This window comes from Siphateles boraxobius, unplaced genomic scaffold (assembly GCF_051911475.1).
Source record: "Siphateles boraxobius isolate OS27281-9 unplaced genomic scaffold, OSU_SipBor_1 41, whole genome shotgun sequence".
NCBI lineage: Eukaryota > Metazoa > Chordata > Actinopteri > Cypriniformes > Leuciscidae > Siphateles > Siphateles boraxobius.
The window spans coordinates 33058014-33076780 of record NW_027509042.1 but is presented as its reverse complement, the minus strand read 5'-3'; the positions used below and the strand labels follow the sequence as shown (position 1 = coordinate 33076780).

The 18767-nt window shown below is 39.5% G+C and overlaps 1 protein-coding gene across 2 annotated transcripts in view; it reads left to right on the top strand.

Annotated features, from left to right (window-relative positions):
• Nucleotides 1-18767, top strand: part of stk11ip (serine/threonine kinase 11 interacting protein) — a 136241-nt gene that overhangs the window by 32598 nt on the left and 84876 nt on the right. The window lies entirely within an intron of this gene.

Genomic DNA, 18767 nt, shown 5'->3' with positions numbered 1-18767 from the left:
GCTGAAAAAGTACTTGGGTGTGTGTTTTATTTTATATTTACCGTTCAATAATGTTATCGCTGCTGTCTGTCCCATAGAAGAACATGACAGCCAGCGTATGTTTTGGAACTATTTGGGCTTACATGAACCACGTGACAGCCATAGCGGCAACATCAAAGCCTGTCGCAACCACTGATCTATATAGAATAACATTATATCATTCCATATAGATCAGTGGTTGCAACTCTTTCTCTCTATGGCACTGGTAACAGTCTATGATAGTAACACATAACTGTGGTGCGCGAGCTGATCAGAGAAAACCGCGCAGTGGATTGAGCGTGCAGCGGCACAGACACGCGAGCTGGTCGAGCACATCCCTTTAAACAGACATCATTGGAAGGTTTGCAGTTCAGTCGGATGTCAATGGCAAAGAAAATAAAACGAGGCATGTAGCTTATTATTAACGTTAACTGACGAGAGAGCATTTTGTTGAATGCTCTTGATTGCTGATCGTTTTCTCAGCACGTGTGTATGGGATCAAATTCCCACCAAATGTATTGCGGCCACGGATCAAAATATAAGCGTGAATCAAAAAATAACAAGCATGAATAAAAACTTTAAACTCATAAAAAAATATTTTTCACAAAACTTGTGTTCATGCTTTCTTTAAAATTATGTTTTCCTTGGTTTTATTACTCCGTACTTTGTGCTCTCTTTCATTTTCTTCTCATAATAAAAAAAATTGTACGCTGTTTTTCTCTTCGCTCTTCTTTCCATGTTCTGCGCTTGCTCTTCCAAATGTTGCAGTTTGAGTTTCATGTAAATTAGGACGGGCTTAAGCGTCACCATTGGTCCACTAGTTCTAGATTGACAGCTCCATCTCGTCACTCCAATGCGACTCGCGCTACTGATGCTCACTCGTACAGGGGAAGACAAGTTTATTTTAAACTTTACAAGGACTTTTAAGCAGTAAAGCTATCTGAACTCTGGACATACAAATAATTAAATTCCTCTTTTTTGAGGTAGCCTACATTTTAATGTGCACACTGGTAATTGGTGTTAAACAATACTTGGCTCATGATGTTAATATGCTAAGGCAGCTCTAAAACATCATGCCGTTTTGAAACACTACATTTCTTTGCAAAAATTAAGTTAAAAATGGCCATTTTACCCTTCTGAAGAATTTAGGACTTTGGCCTTTCAACTCTACACAAAAAAAAAAAAAAATATATATATATATATATTTAGATCCATTACAGACAAGGCATACAGTGCAAAAAGTACAAGACAAATACAAAGGCATTTGTGGTACAGTTCAGAGTATGTAAAACAAAGAACAACAACAACTAAAATTTAAAATAAACATGTAGCCTTTGTAAAAGGAAAAAAATCACCTACCTGGTGATCCGTTACAGTTAAATTCGCTATCCTCAAATATTTTCTTAATTGTTGTTGTTAAGCGATCATATAGCCTAGGTAGCCTGGTAAATTAATTCTAGACTAGATGCACCATTTGACAAAAGATTAATGAAAATGATAGTGTACAGAGGAGATTACAGAAACCAAGTGGATTTAATATGCAGTGATTTATTATAGTTATTGTGTTCATTTACATAGATACATAATATTACTTTAGGATTAAAATTTTAAATATAGCTTAAATTTTTAATACAGCAACATGAAAATTATTGAAAAGATCAGGGATAGGTAACGTCGTTTCTGGAGTGCCGCAGTCCTGCAGAGTTTAGCGTTAACTCCGATAAAATCCTAGCAATATTAATAATCCTAAAGTTGATGATTAGCTGGTTTCGGTGTGTTTGATTAGGGTTGGAGGAGCTAAACTCTGCACCCAGGAGGACTGACATTGCCCTTCCATGTCATAGATTAAATATGAAAGTAAAGTGGCCAGTAGGTGGTGGCAAGTTAATGTCTTTATGAGGGAGTCATTCATTCAAACTTCTCGTTCAAATCAGGAATTCTTTAATGAAACACTGTTGTGTGGCTCGCAGGAGACCGACGCTCACAGTGCAAGGTCCAGAAGTAAGGCCAGGGCATTAAAAGGTGAATATGATGGATCATCAGACAGGCACAACTGTTTCAGGCTCACACACACATTTTTTTAAGATTACAATAACATAACCTAAATGGCCAATGAAAAAGCAGTGGTCCTTCGTAGTCCGTATCTTTTGGTCATTTGATTTTCCTTTCAGAAACGGGTATTAAAAATCGAAAAATACAAAATTAAAATTAAAATACAAAGCATTTCTCTTTTTCAGTGTCAAAAAGGGGTGAGCAACATTTTAAAAATGATTTGAGTTTCATTATCTATTTCGGATAACAAAAAATAAAATTACTCTAAAACCGAAACGAAAAAAGGCCCGTTTGTTCACATTCCGAGACCGGATGTGGCCACTTACGTGAGAAGAGCGCCAAATTTGTAGGGATGGGCGGTAGGCCTATATCGAGTTTGTACAATATTTCGATATTTTTTTTAAACGATATGGAATGAGGCAATACCGTTTATCGATACAGTAGTTTGATACGAGAACATCTGAAAAATAGCGGAGGACGCAGTGTGAACTCCTGGAGTGAAAGTTCATACTACAATTTGTCCTAAACATGACACAAGCTTATATTATGCGCTTCAGAATAACTGGTAAGATAACGTTATAGTTACAAAGTATTCTGCCTTCACTAGTGTGCATGAACTAGCTTTACAGATAGCTAACAGTTTCCAATAAAGAACCAGAAGCTTCTTGCTGTTTTGTGTTGCTTTACTGAAAGGACTGTAAAACTGTAACATACAAAAATAAAGAAGAGCATATTACAATCTCAATATGATGAATATACAATACAAAACTAAATAAGTAGTCTAGAAATAACCCAGACCTTCAAATCACGATCGCATAGCAAGCAAACAACACAATGCTAATTTACATAGAAAATGCCATAGAGAAACTAACACTACTAGCGTCACATATTTCCTTACAAATTACAAATAAAAAAACATGCTAAAATGGCTAAATAGGATATCAAAAGGAAGCTGAGATGATCTATGAAACAAATACTTACAGACAGATATTCGTCAGAGACCAAAATGATAGTTTATAAACTTTAACACTCCGGAGTTTGACTTGCAGTGAGAATGTTATGAGAAAGACTGAGCTACGGAAACTCTGCGTGGACAAAACACAAGAGACTCAAACTCAAATACCTCTTCTCACAAGGGGGCAGTACACTCCCCGCCTGGAATACTACTATAACACTATTAACCCTTAACTAATAACACAATTTCCGAAACAGGTCTTGAGTACACCTTAGCAGTACCTTCTTTAACTATGCGTACATCTACTTTCCGTACTCTTTTATCTCAACCAGGATAAGTGTCCACAATAAGCCCAGTAGGCCATTCGTTTTTTTTTACCTGAGAGTCCTTTAGGAGGACAACGTCACCAATGGCTAAGTTTGGTTGATCTGCTTGCCATTTTCTTCTTGTTTGAAGGGTTGCAAGATACTCTTCTCGCCATCGTTACCAGAACGAGTTAGCCAGACTCTGCACCTGTTTCCATTGCTTCCGGTACAAGTCTTTTGGATCGAAATCTCCAGGAGGAATAGAAACGGGACAGATTTTCTGAGTGAGAAGAGCCCTTGGAGTCAACAAATCAGGTTGTTGAGGATCAGAAGACACAGGTACTAATGGACGACCATTCATTATGGCTGTTACCTCTGCCATGAGCGTCACAAGTACTTCATGAGTCAGATTTGGAGAATGAACCTTCAGCATCAAAGCATCAAGGATACGTCGAGCCACTCCGATCATTCTTTCCCACACCCCTCCCATGTGAGAAGAGTGAGGTGGGTTAAACTTCCAAGTGCATGCCTCCTTTTTGAGGTAGGATTGAAGCTCTGGGTCTTCTGAACTTATCTGAAGCTCCTTGCACGCTCCAACGAAGTTCGTTCCACAATCTGAACGGAAAAGTTTGGTGGGTCCTCTTATGGCCAGGAACCTTCTAAGCGCATTTATGAAACTTGAAGTAGAGAGAGACTCAACTACCTCGATGTGAACTCCTCGTGTGACTAAACAGGTGAACATTACTGCCCAGCGTTTGTTCTCTACCACTCCACCTCTTGTACGGCGGATGCAGATGTTCCACGGTCCAAACACGTCTACTCCAACATGCGTGAAAGGAGGAGATTGGAAGAGACGATCAGCTGGAATGTCTGCCATTTTTTGTTGTTGTACATTTCCTCTTAACCTGCGGCAGGTTGTGCATTTGTTGAGAAGATTTGTAACCAACCTTTTTCCTCCAAGGATCCACAATCCAGCAGACCTGATGGCTCCTTCAGTGATGTGTCTGCCTTGGTGCACAATCTGTTCATGGTAGAACTGAACCAGCAAAGCAGCAATGTGATGCTTCTTTGGAATCACGATAGGCTGGCTTTGTTCTTGAGTTATTTCCGCAGAAGTCACACGTCCTCCTACTCGCACCAGTCCTTCTTCGTCCAAAAACACATTGAGATTCTTCAGTGGACTGTGTTTTAGTGTGTCCTCACCTTTGTTCATAGTTCTCAATTCTTTTTCAAAGGTCTCACCTTGAACAGTTCGTACAATGACTAACTTTGCTTGAGTTAGAGCGTCCATCTTTTCTTCATGTGAATCAGTAGCTTTTGAGATAGATCTGGCCTTTTCAATGAGCTTGGCGATAGCTTGAGTGAGGCGTTTCCAACTGGAGAATCGCTCAAACCTGTGTGACCCGAGCGAATTTGCCACGGTTGTAGTTGCAAATGTAGACACTTGTGGGCGAACTTCAATGTCTGTGGCAGGTTCAACAAGTTGAAAGTCGTTCGATTTCACAGGACACTCTCCATCACTTTCCCTCAAGAAGTCGGGACCAATGAACCAATTGGAAGAACTCAGTAAGGAAGCTGGCACATGCCGTGTTCCATGATCGGCAGGATTGATTTCCGTGCTCACAAAGTGCCACTGACTGGGTTCGGATGACTTTCTGATACGAGCAACACGGTTGGGTACGTATACATAGAACCTTCGGCTGCTGTTATTGATATAGCCTAAGACTACTCGGCTGTCAGTGTAGTATTTCACTTTGTGAATTTCGATGTCAAGTTCATTTAGCAGCATGTCTGCCAACTCCACCGCCAGAATTGAAGCGCATAACTCCAAGCGAGGTACTGTGTGGACTTGTCTAGGTGCTAATTTGGACTTGCCCATGCAGAAGCCTACGTGAACGTAATCGTTGGTGTCTATGACTCGAAGGTACGCAACTGCTGAAATAGCTGATGTAGAAGCATCTGCAAAGACACACAACTCTCTTTGACAGGTAGATTGCAGTGACGTGTTCACATACTGTCTAGGAATTTGAAGTTTCTCAAGGTCTACAAGTGAATCTTTCCAAGATTTCCATTGTGCCTCTTTTTCTGCTGGCAATTGAGTGTCCCAGTCACAGTTCTCTGAGCACAATTCTCTGATGAGAGCTTTGCCTTGCATGATGATGGGGGCAACAAACCCAAGAGGATCGTACAAGCTGTTAACAGCAGAAAGGATGCCTCTTCTTGTGAATGGCTTGTCTTCTCTTGATACGAGGAAGGTGAAACAGTAATTTTGCAAGTCCCAGTTAAGCCCTAAACTTCTCTGCAAGGGCAGGGGCTCTGCGCCAAGGTCAAGATTTTTCAATTCTTTTGCACGTTCCTCAGATGGAAATGCTTCCATTACGTCTGGGTTATTGGAGGCTATTTTGTGCAAACAAATGTTAGAGTCCGCCAGCATTTCTTTGGCAGTTTTCAGAGTTTGAATGGCGCTAACGTCTGAAGGAAAAGAAGCCAGTCCGTCATCGACGTAAAAGTTTTTAAGAACAAACTGTTTGGCCTCGTCACTGTACTCATCTTGTGTGGCCAGCGCCACCCTCCGGAGACCATATACGTATAGCTATGGCAGGAGACGGGCTATTTCCAAACACGTGTACAGTCATCCTGTACTCTCTGATTGCCTCTGTAGGATCGTTACTTTCGTACCACAGGAAACGCACAAAGTCGCGGTGGTCCTCGCGAATGACAAAACAGTAGAACATTTGCTGTATATCCGCAGTGATTGCCACAGGTTCTTTTCGGAAGCGCAAGAGGACCCCAATAAGTGTGTTGTTCATGTCTGGACCACTCAACAAAACATTGTTCAAAGACGTGTCTTTGTAAGTTGCACTAGAATCAAACACTACCCGTATCTGATCAGGTTTGCGTGGATGGTATACACCAAAAAACGGTAGGTACCAACACTCTTGGTCTTTGGTGGATGGCAGGACGGGTTCTGCATGTCCTGACTCAAACATTTTCTCCATAAAGTTCAAGAAATGTTCTTTCATTTGGGGCTTTTTGTCAAGCACTCGACGCAGTGAGTTGAGACGCTTGACTGCTTGGTCTCGATTGTTGGGTAATCTGTGCCTGTTCGGTTTGAAGGGCAGTGGCGCCACCCAGCTGTTGGATTCGTCCATGAACATTTGTTCATCCATGATCTCCAAGAAGAGTTCATCCTCCACTGACATGGCAGGTTTGTCATCATATGGGGTTCTCATGAACAATTTGTTGGTGAGACAGTCGTTTTCGTCTATGTCCATCAAGCTGGACATGTTCCCAGCGTTAAATGGGCCGTCAGAGCTCAGAACCTTTTCTTTAACATGGAATGAATTGGTGCAAGAGTCCAACAGAGATGTGCGTCCGTTGTTCAACACTGATGTGCGATAAACATTAACTTTGCTAGGCACATGAGCACCCCCAAGGCAGACATCACCTATTATGACCCAGCCCAGGTCGAGGCGCTGGGCGTACGGAGCATCGTGGGGGCCGTTGTAATGTTCTCTGACCTTGTGCACTCTTGGTATGTCCCGACCGAGGAGGACCAGTATTGAAGCATTAGGGTCCAAATCAGGAATCTTGGCTGCCAAATGCTTGAGGTGAGAGGTGTCTTGCGGTATCCGGTGTCGGGATCTCAGATCGATCATCTGGGAGCATGTTGCACTCGATTAATGTGGGCAGCCGGACGCTAGTGTTGCCGTCAAGAGACTCCAGTATGAACCCGTCAGCTTGGCGTGCCTTTGTCTCTCCTACGCCTGAACAGGTCTTCAGAGTGTAAATTTTGGTGCCTGTGTTAACGTTAAAGATCTCAAAGAATTCTGTCTTTGCCAAAGACCTATTGCTTTGCTCGTCTAACACAACATAGGCTTTCACGGCCTTTTCCTTGTGCCCAGCAGGATAAATGTTTACTAGACAGATTTTGGAGCATGAGCGTGAGCTGATACCTTTTCCACATACCTCTGTACATTTGGACACAATGGCGCGCATAGGACTTTCTGCTTGCTCCCCGCCATGCACGTTAGGAGCTTCAGAGCCTGGAGTTTCCGTTTTCCAGGGTGCTGGTCCAGGGTGCAGTGCGGTGACGTGTTGGTCACTTTTACACTCATTGCAATGTACACTTGAGTCGCAATCTTTTGCCATGTGGTTGACGGAGGAACAGCACTTGTAACAAATGGCCAATTCTTTCAGAATGACTTTCCTCTGATCCAAAGTCTTTGCTCTGAAACCACGACACTTGCGAAGGGAGTGTGGTTTGTTGTGGAGCGGGCACAGTTTATCCGGGTCAACCACCTTTTGGTCAGAGGATTCACGATTGCCTTTTGGAACAAGTATTTCAGTTTTTCGAACAGATACTGCAGTTTTGAAATTGGGCTTGTTCATTCTTTCAGGCCTATAAACACTTGGACCACCAGTAGAAAGCAAGAGAGCAAAGCTTGGGACATTTAAAGTTTTAGCTTTGTCGCACACAAACTTCACGAAAACAGGAAATGGCGGGTATGAAGCATGGTGTTGCTCTTTATAGTAGGATGCTGTGGTGAACCATTTTTCTTGGAGGTGAAATGGGAGTTTCTGAACAATGGGTGTGATGCCCCGGGACGTGTCTAGGTAACTCAGGCCATGCAGGAGTCCACCTACCCGGGCAGCATCAAGCTCTGAAATGAGATCACCTAGCTCATTTAACTTGCAGTTTTCTCTGTTCGCGATTTTGGGAAAATCTTCCAACTTTTTCAGGAGAGCATTCTCTTCCGCTTCAGGGGACCCATAGCTGTCCTCCAGTCTTTGCCATACCATTTTGACACCAACTGTGGCATCTAAGGTGTGCACAGCCCTTAATCGTTTCACTTGCTCTGATGATTTGGGGCCTAACCACTTGCAGAGGAGATCTAACTCCTCTCTCGGGGATAAATAGAGACCTACTGTAGCGTTCAAAAAGGATGCCTCCCAAGCCCAATAATTTTCAGGCTTATCATCAAATGTCAGGAACCCTGAGCTGACCAACTCTCTGCGCACCAAATATTTGGCTAAGTCCGATGTGGCTGTGGAATTGGACTCGTTTGCACTGGCTACAGGGCATGGTGACGACAGCCTAGGCTGAAAAGGGACTGACTGGTTCATAAAACGTGGCTGAAATCTGTGGTCGGTAGTAACTGGGGTAGGATACTGTGAGTGAGATGTGAAAAAGGCATTTTTGAACGATCTTTGGGCATAAGAACGATTTGTTCCACTGGTGATGCCATACTGTGAGGAATGCGCCACTGGTAGCTCTTGAAACCCATATTCACTAATCTCGCTGTCTGGTATGTTATGCTCTTTATCTTTATGTTGCTCAATATCACCATTGTATTTTACTTGCTGAGCTGCTGGAAGCGTCAGAGCGGTAGCTTGAGGGGAATCAGAGCGGTTATTAGTCGGTGGAGGTGGAGCTGGAGCTGGTATGGGCTCAACTACGATGTCGCTGTTTTCTGGAAACCAGGATTCTCCACCTTCATCCTTGGCGGCTGCTTCCAGGACCTCTGCTACGGCGTTGGCAGCAGCAGCTGCACTCTGTAGACGCAGTTTGAGGAGGTCAGCGCTGAGCTCTGCTTTCTTTTTTGAAGCCTCAGCCTCGATGTGGGCCTTTTCTTTTATCACCTCTGCTTCTCTTTCAGCGTATGGTGCCTGTGCTTGGGCGGCTGCTGCTTTAGCGCGTGCTCTAGCAGCCAAAACGCTTGCATTAGACCACTGACTGGCGTGTGACCGCTGACTGGCGCGTGACCGCTGACTGGCATGTGAGGTGTTGGAACAGTTCGATCTCGTTTCCCACAGGTCACCAACGTTGCTGACTGAACTTTGGCGATCAGGGCCAGCAGTGTTGTCTTCCATGTCGACTTTTGGCTGACTTTCCATGCTGTCTTTTTACTATTCTGCCTTCACTAGTGTGCATGAACTAGCTTTACAGATAGCTAACAGTTTCCAATAAAGAACCAGAAGCTTCTTGCTGTTTTGTGTTGCTTTACTGAAAGGACTGTAAAACTGTAACATACAAAAATAAAGAAGAGCATATTACAATCTCAATATGATGAATATACAATACAAAACTAAATAAGTAGTCTAGAAATAACCCAAACCTTCAAATCACGATCGCATAGCAAGCAAATAACACAATGCTAATTTACATAGAAAATGCCATAGAGAAACTAACGCTACTAGCGTCACATGTCCTTACAAATTACGAATAAAAAACATGCTAAAATGGCTAAATAGGATATCAAAAGGAAGCTGAGATCTCTATGAAACAAATACTTACAGACAGATATTCGTCAGAGACCAAAATGATAGTTTATAAACTTTAACACTCCGGAGTTTGACTTGCAGTGAGAATGTTATGAGAAAGACTGAGCTACGGAAACTCTGCGTGGACAAAACACAAGAGACTCAAACTCAAATACCTCTTCTCACAAGGGGGCAGTACACAAAGTTTAAACCTGCTTGCCCTGTCAGATGCTCGGACAGATAAGTTACTGTTGCTGACTGACAGATAAATACTTGCGCTGTTTAATGCGTTTGAGACGTGGTGCTTTCCTCAGTGCTTGACTTACATTTCACAGGTATATTCTACATCTGTAAATGTTAGAAAGTCAAACAAATATGTCCATTTCACTGTCAGGAGAGAACAAGTTTCTGCAAGTGAATCTCCGCTAAAATTCTAGCTTTATATAATACCGCCCCCGTTGAGAAACGCTAATCTAAGGGGTACTTATTCTACTATTATGATACAACAATCACATTTGGGACCAATATATAAAGGTTTCCAAGTCAGTATTATAAGATTGTCTGTATGTATTTTTTTTTATTGTACTTACCCTGTAACTACATTGAACAAGAGTATATTTCCAAGTATTTTTAAAAAATACTGTAAAATGCAAATAGCATGTAAGCCCAAACTTAAACATCTGCTCCCAAATGCAAGATTGTTGTATCATAATAGTAGAATAAGTACCCCTTAATTAGTTCTATAGTACTTACAGTATAAATATTGTTTTCATTCTCCTGGTTTTTACCCCTTTATTCCCCAAACTTTGCATATTGTTCCCTTATACTTGCATGCAAGTACTTCATATAATCACTTAAAGTTATGCTGTAAATTCATCTTACGCAGTACTTTCCGGGCTGTAATATAAAGTGTTAGCAATTAAATATACGATTTTTTTTTGTTGTACATGTTATGAAATCTTTACAGCTTCTTGTAGTTTTTTAAAACAGCTATAATCTGTGTTGTGGCTACCAACTCCCATATGTTGACCCAAAATAACTGGTCACCACGGCTTCATAGGCCGTAATGTGGTCATTTGACTTAAATGTAATCATTAAAACTAAATTGCAAATTTACATAGGTCTCTTTCACCTCTGATGGAGGTTTTATTAAATGTAACTGATACCACCCCAATGCAGAGAGACATATTACATAAATCTGTGTGACTACTGTACGATTGTAGTAGATATTTGATTTTTATTTTAAATATTTAATAGTATTTACTTTTTTCATAACAAATCAATGGATTTTTAAAGAAATTGTGAGACATTGTGAGTATTATTTCATTTAATAATTTAATTAGAATTGTTTTCACACCTATCATAGTCAAAACATTATTTTTTTTAAAGAGCCAAAAGAGCCGGCTCTTTTCAGTGAGCTGAGTCAAACGAGCAGGTGTTCTGACGATTTGTGCTGCCTTGTCGAAAAATGCTACCGTAGCGCGAGTCGAAAAATGCTACCGTAGCGCCAGGGCTCCAGACTAACTTTTTTTACCTCCGTCCTGGAACCGTCCTGAAAAACAATTTGAACCATCCTAAAGTGAATGTCAACCATCCCAAAATAAAAATGTTTATCTACTGTAGATTTAGTCGACTAAAACTAGACTAAAACTAAAACAATTCAGATAACTAAAATATAATGGGTTTAGCTCAATTGTAATGCATTCATTTAGAATTTCTTTAAAATTTCCAAACCCACATACTTCCGGAGCAAACATCTATTAACCTGTTAATATGAATGATTTTAAAGTTTGAACATGCAATACAGATACAGATTTAACTACTGTGACTTAAAAAATATCTTAAAATTAAATGAAACCACTTTTCCTAAAGTAGAACAGTCTTCTTTTCAATGAATGATATATGCATTCTTTATAACTACTTGCATACATCATTCTTTATTCGTTCAAGGAGCAGACATATTTATTTGAATTAAATATAATGAATCCTTATTAACCCTCTGGGGTCCTATGTGTTTTTGGGGTCCTGGAGGTGTTCTGACATGCTCTAACATTTGTGCTTTTTTCAGTTATTTATAAACATGTTAATGGCAAAGGTGTAAATTCACTCTATATAGCACAAACAGGGCTACCATAATATGTTAGCAAGATGTATGTACATGTTTGTATTTTTGAGAGAATATTGTTTATGCATGGTTATTGAAAAAACTAAAACTTAAAGTCTCTGAAATAAGGCCACAAAACACATACTAAATGTGTCCACAAGACTTTTGACTAATGAGTGTTGTTGCCTAGAATTTTTGCTTCAAAATGATCTGAAAATCATCCTTCCAAATCATTCACATAAAACAATACATTGATTTAAATTTAGTAAAACACTTTTTGTTTGGAAAGGCAATATGCGAAATGGGACTCATGTATAATGGTCTGATTCACACATGTGAAGACAAAAGACCTGCTTAATGAGCCTGCAAAATGAGCTTTTCACAGGTGTGTCACTGAGCCACAAGAAAGAATACAAGGAAACAAGAAAAGAAATGTGTATATATACTACAAAATTGGTTCACAGTTGGAAACATCTATAAAAAAATAGTATTTTTCCACTTGTATTTTTGCTTGCAAATTGTATAATATCCAAGGTGAACATTTCTAGTAATTGTGTAGTTAATTCTCATACTGTATTTTCAGAAAGTTTTGGATATGTATCCTCTCCCCAAATTTGTCACTATAAAACACAATACAAATAATTTGAAGAGAAGGCTTATATTGACCTTTTAAGATTTTGTTTACATTCTACCTTGTAAATATATTATTTGCTATTTTATTAAAAAGGTTACAATTACAGCAAGTGTAATATTTCTTTGTAAAAACTAAAGTATACATTTTATCATACATATTTCAAAGTTAAGGATTCATTAGTTTGAATAAAGCCTACATTGGAATAAAACACTATAATAGCATCCTAGTTGATGACTTTATTTTTGACAAAACAAACATAGCCTAATATATTTAACATTTGAGCAGAAATTGGTGAACAAAAGCTTATTCAATGTGGCAGTAGTCTATAGTTTAGGCTACAGTAAACAGTTAATAATATATCCAAAAACTAGTCAACGAAATGTTGTCTTTCATATTTCTTCTGTAACATAGGCATATCGTTTGTTGTTTTTATGATAGCCTATATTAGGGCATATAAATATTAATTTGCAGTTTAATACGTTGCTAATACAAAGACATTTTAACGTTATTTCAACATATTTCAGTCGATTTTCACTCATCTCAGTATAGCAATAGGGTTTGGTAAAAACTGTTCAGTTCATTCATTCACACACACACACACGCGATTCATATTTAAACAGTCTTTTTGCGGCTTACATACACTATGATATCGCAATTAGAACACTAATAAAAAAACTTTCTTCTCAGATGGATATTTCATATTTCTTTGTAAAAACTAAAGTATACATTTTATCATACATATTTCAAAGTTAAGGATTCATTAGTTTGAATAAAGCCTACATTGGAACAAAGACTATAATAGCATCCTAGTTGATGACTTTATTTTTGACAAAACAAACATAGCCTAATATATAACATTTGAGCAGAAATTGGTGAACAAAATCTTATTCAATGTGGCAGTAGTCTAGTTTACAGTAAACAGTTAATAATCTATCCAAAACTAGTCGACGAAATGTTGTCTTTCATATTTCGTCTGTAACATAGGCATGTCGTTTTTTGTTTTTATGAGCCAATATTAGGGCATACATATTAATTTGCAGTTTAATAAGTTGCTAATACAAAGACATTTTAACGTTATTTCAACATATTTCAGGCGATTTTCACTCATCTCAGTATAGCAATAGGGTTTGGTAAAAACTGTTCAGTTCATTCATTCACACACAGACGCGATTCATATTTAAACAGTCTTTTTGCGGTTTACATACACTATGATATCACGATTAGAACAATAATAAAAAAAAACGTACTTATCAGATGGATCCGTTGCTCCTCGAAATGAAAAAAAACAGCACATGTTCTGAGGTAAATGTCCCAGGATTATTCCTCACACAGCCTCGCAAGAAGAAATAGGCTACATTAATCTGATGATTACATTTGTTGTGTTATCGCGTTTATGAGGGGCGTTGACACTTTGCATGTGTTGCCTCAGATCATTTGCGTTTGAATAGCGCGCGCTCTCCGTGGGCGTGTCAGATTAGCAGAATAATGAACTCAGAGAACGATAATGAGATCGGCTGACACCTCTCTCTTTTTTTATAGATTACATAAACAGAGAATATTTATTTTAGTTTTGAATTAGATATTTTAAAAGTACAAACTTAAATGATAATAAAGATATATTGCTCGTGCTTGTGTGAATAGTATTCGCTGAGCTTTGTTTAAGTTTAGAGACGTGCACCAGAAAAAAATTTAACGGAGACAGAGAGGCAGAAAGCACACCCTGTTTATTTTCTTCATTTTACAAAAGCACACGGTTTTGATGTGAGTGTACACAAAAAAAAGAAGACCCTCTATAGTTTATAATCATGTATTGATTTTATTTATATGACCAAAAATGACGGAGTATTTTAAGTCTATGTTGCTGCTATGTGGAAAAAAAACAGCAAAACGCGCCGGCGCGTTTCTCGACCCCAGAGAGTTAAAGCTATTAACGAGCAGTGAATGCTTTTCTCTTTTTCTTTTGTTGCTTGATCAATATTAAGGACACAGACCGCATTAGGTTTATTACCCACTGTCACTTTAAGACATCCATGACATGCGGATCCAATTGCACCGATGCACATCCTCACTCACAACTGTTTAAGACATAACCAACATAGTTTACATGAATACTCTCCAAAGCGGACATTTCGACATAATGTTGTGTGTATTTGTCCATTCAGACACACAAGAGAGCTCAATTCAGTCCTTGCGCGCTGTCTATGTGCATGGCTGCACGCTTCGGGTCGGGTGTGCACGCACAGAAAACCATACCGAATAGAGCTCTTTTTTTGCGTCGTCACTCTTATTCAGATCTATATGTCTAATCTACTCATTCTCCCAGACGTTTACATTTTTTTACGTTTTATGAGACATGCAGCGCATGTCAACCCGTGTGCCGCTGGGTAGATCAGCACGTTACAGTACAAATATCCGCATCTACCACAAACGCAGGACATTAGTTCTGACTGGATCGCTTCCCAAAGCGACACTATCTAACATTTTCGTCTAGTTTTTAGATGCAGGGCCGTCTTCCTGGTGCTCAATCTGTTTTTACCTTACCGTTGTTTAACCAGCGCAACATATTTGCAATGTCATTAAGCCATTTGATAGATGTACAGTGGAACAAGTCTCCAGTGTAACAGCATGAGAAGACGCGCTCCGTTGTAGTCAGCGCTTGGTCGGTTAATTTTGGCATTTTCTAAGTAAGTTAGCCTAATAGGCTAGTAATAAATAAACACGCAAACACAAATGTCTTTCGTCCTGTAGACGTCCTGGAGAATATTTCTGTTCGTCCTAAACACATTTTCTATCTTCCCCAGGACGATAGGACGCTGTTAGTCTCGAGCCCTGCGTAGCGCAAATCGATGGCAAAGTCTGACGATTTGTCCTGCCTTCTCAAAAAATGCTACCCAAGCGCGAATCGATCACAGAGAATGTTGATTAATTCTCTATTGTTTCCATAATGGTGTAAATCTCACAATATTATGACATCTCTATTTCATTTAAAACGGTTTAAGTGTATGGGGAGCATATTTTGATATTTTAAATGAACTAGCAATTATGACATTTGATATAACAAGTAAAAATGACATTATTGTATATTATATAAAATACAATTATAAATATAGCTGCAGGCAGCCATTACCGGGGCCAAGCGCAAGAAGCGGCAACAGATGCCATCATGGGTGGGAGTGGCAGACCAACTGCAGCCAGGAGCAATTAAAGACATTTTAAGAGAAAGTTGGCAAAATGGCTGAAAAATCATATATACCGTAACTTTTAAAATGATTTAATGGTTTATCACTTTCGACAAATAGGTGGCGCAGTTATGAAATCGATTTGATGTGGTCAGAGTGAGGTGACAATGACACATACAAAGTTTAGTGTCAAAATGTGAAGGCATTGCAGAGATAAAGTCTGAATAGTCATTTTGGCAGCATGCCTCAAATTTGATGCTATGGTATACAAAAATGGTTTCGTCTATCAACACGAAATCCATAACTTTTATTCAGCACGGTCTGGAGATGATACGATTCGAATTTGGTGAAAATCGGACAAACGGCCTTGGAGGAGTTTGAAAAAGTAGGCATTTAATGAAAATCAAGATGGCGGACAGGAAGTTCGTCCAAATAAGTCTAACTTGGCATCTATGTCAGGGAACTACACTAACATTTTCCACTGGTGGCACTTGCGCTACTAACTTTTTCAGTTACTAGCGCAAAACATGATTTGGTCGCACAAATTATTTATATAGTAAGCCGCTCTGGATAATAATGACCAATAGTGAAACTGTATTGCATACAGATGTGCTTTTTATTTTACTCTCCATCTTTTAAAACACATGCCTTCTTGTTTTCTTTAAAAATGGTTGGGATAGATTTACTGCAATAGAAAATACAGTAGCCTACACAATAAAGTGCTAAATTAATTTCTTTTGGATTTCACCATGCTATGGTTGGCACAGATGGGCAGACTTCTGAACTCTTAAGGAAAAGTAAAATAAATATAATATGTCATTGTGAAGCTTCAATGATTCGTGTTTGAATTGTTTTGACGCAGTTACAAATTTGGACAGTCCTGCAATTGAAGGCCCACAGAATTTACAGTAGGGCTGCACGATATTGGTAAAAAAATGACATTGCGATATTTGATTTTTCTGCGATATATATTGCGATATAAAAACAATTTCACCAGATGACTTGAATAGCTCTACTTGGAAAGAATGAATCATTCTAGAATGACTCTTGAGTTCAGTGTTGGACAGATCAGTTGTTATTTTAACCATTCATTAAAGTGAATCGGTTCAAAGGAGTCAGTTCGCGAATCGGACGTGTCATTAACGGACCACGGCACACGTTGTGTGATTATCCAGGCAGTTTAGGACATCGCACAAGATTTGTCTCAACACAGAAAACATTTCATCACCAGATAGATTTTTTGTTTTGTTTATTGAAAGAGTGGTTTATGCCATCTGAATGTGTGGAAAGCTTTTCAGAGAAGATGAGGCAACGTTATTATAGCACAATTCACAACCAGTGGTAGTTCAGAAAAAAAAAACTTCGGTCTTCCGACCTTTTACCATCGTGTATTCTCAAAGATATTCAGTCAACTCAATTCATTATTATGAGCGAGGGAGGGAGAGAGAGCGCGCGCACGACTGGGGCTTTCACTCTCTCTGCTCGTTCTCTCAGTTAAACAAGCGCGAATCCGCGAAGCCAACTTGATGTGTTGAATGCTCAGAGCGCGTTATAAAACGTATTCTTAAAATACACATTTCTGTTTTAATAAATGCTCATAGTAAATCATAGCATATTGCCTAAAACATTAGGTAGGTACAAAAATAATCAAACGGTGATACATTTGCGACCCATTAAAAATTAGGGTCGCAATGGCATTTCAAAAGGTCGCATATGCGACCATTTTGGTCGCAGTGTAGTTCCCTGTATGTTCTCGGCATGACCCAAGGAATCTATTAAGACCAGTGTCATTACAATAGGCATATTTCTTCAAACGTTATTAGCATTTTTGGAAATTTAATTTTAAATTTTGACCAACAGGTGGCGCTGTTTCGAAACTGCACAGGCTCCTTCAGGGCAACGTACTGATAACCCATACCGAGTTTCGTAACAATTCGTTCATGCGTTCAAAAAATACAGCATTTTAGCACATAATTCAAAATTGCCGACAGCCAAATTGGCCGAACTGGGAAAATTGGATATCAGTCGACTCAGCATGATGCCCTGAATCTAACGAGACCACTTTTGTGATTTTTGGACAAACCGTTCAGAAGTTATGAGCAAAAATAGCCATTTTTCATATCTCCGGACCAGTAGGTGGCGCTGGGCCGAAACGCAACATGTAGCCTCAGGTCATGCTTGTGATGACATGTACCAAGTTTGGTCTGAATACGATTAAGCGTTGCGGAGATACAGCAATACGTCTGTTTTTGCGAGTGCTACATAAAATTAGTTTGCGCGTTTATCGAAAACTGTTAAGCGAATCAACTTGAATTCCATAAATTTTTGTCGGCACTGCCTGGAGATGATCTGGTGCAATTTTGGTGAAAATCGGACAAACCGTCTAGGACGAGTTCGCAAAAGTAGGTTTTTTGGACAATTCAAAATGGCGGAGAATTTTTCATGACGGAAAATGACGTCATAGGGTGTGATCGAATCGGCTTGAGCTCAGGCATCAGAGGAAAAAAGAATTTTGTTTCTAGCCCTTACGGTTCTAAAGTTATTAGCATAAACATGAGTGAATCTTTGGGCAGTTGGTGGCGCTAGTGGGATTGATTTAGAGACTCCAAAATTGCTATGGTGAGAGTTCAGACTGTCATCTATCTGTGTGCCAAATTTCACAACTTTCCCGGAAACGGTTCTATGGGCTGCTATAGACGCCCAGTCGGAATAATAATAATAATAATAAATATAGCTGCAAGTAGCCATTACCGGGGCCAAGCGCAAGAAGCGGCAACAGATGCCATCATGGGTGGGAGTGGCAGACCAACTGCAGCAAGGAGCAATAAAGACATTTTAAGAGAATTTTGGCAAAATGGCTGAAAAATCATATATAAAGTAACTTATAAGATGATTTAATGGTTTATCACTTTCAACAAATAGGTGGCGCAGTTACGAAATCGATTTGATGTGGTCAGAGTGAGGTGACAATGACACATACAAAGTTTGGTGTCAAAATGTCAAGGCATTGCAGAGATAAAGACTTAAAGGTGGGGTATGTGATTTGGAAAACGACCGGCAGATTTTGAAAATACACAATTCAAATGGTCCTACCTTCTTTTCTCCAACGCTGGCCTTGACTCCACTCATTCAAAGAAAATGGACGCACAATCATGCACGAGCGAAAACTCAGATGCGCCAGAGATTGTAATGACGATTTACTACTAATCATGGAACCGGCTTTACTGACGGTGCTCATGCGTCACAAGCTTTGAGT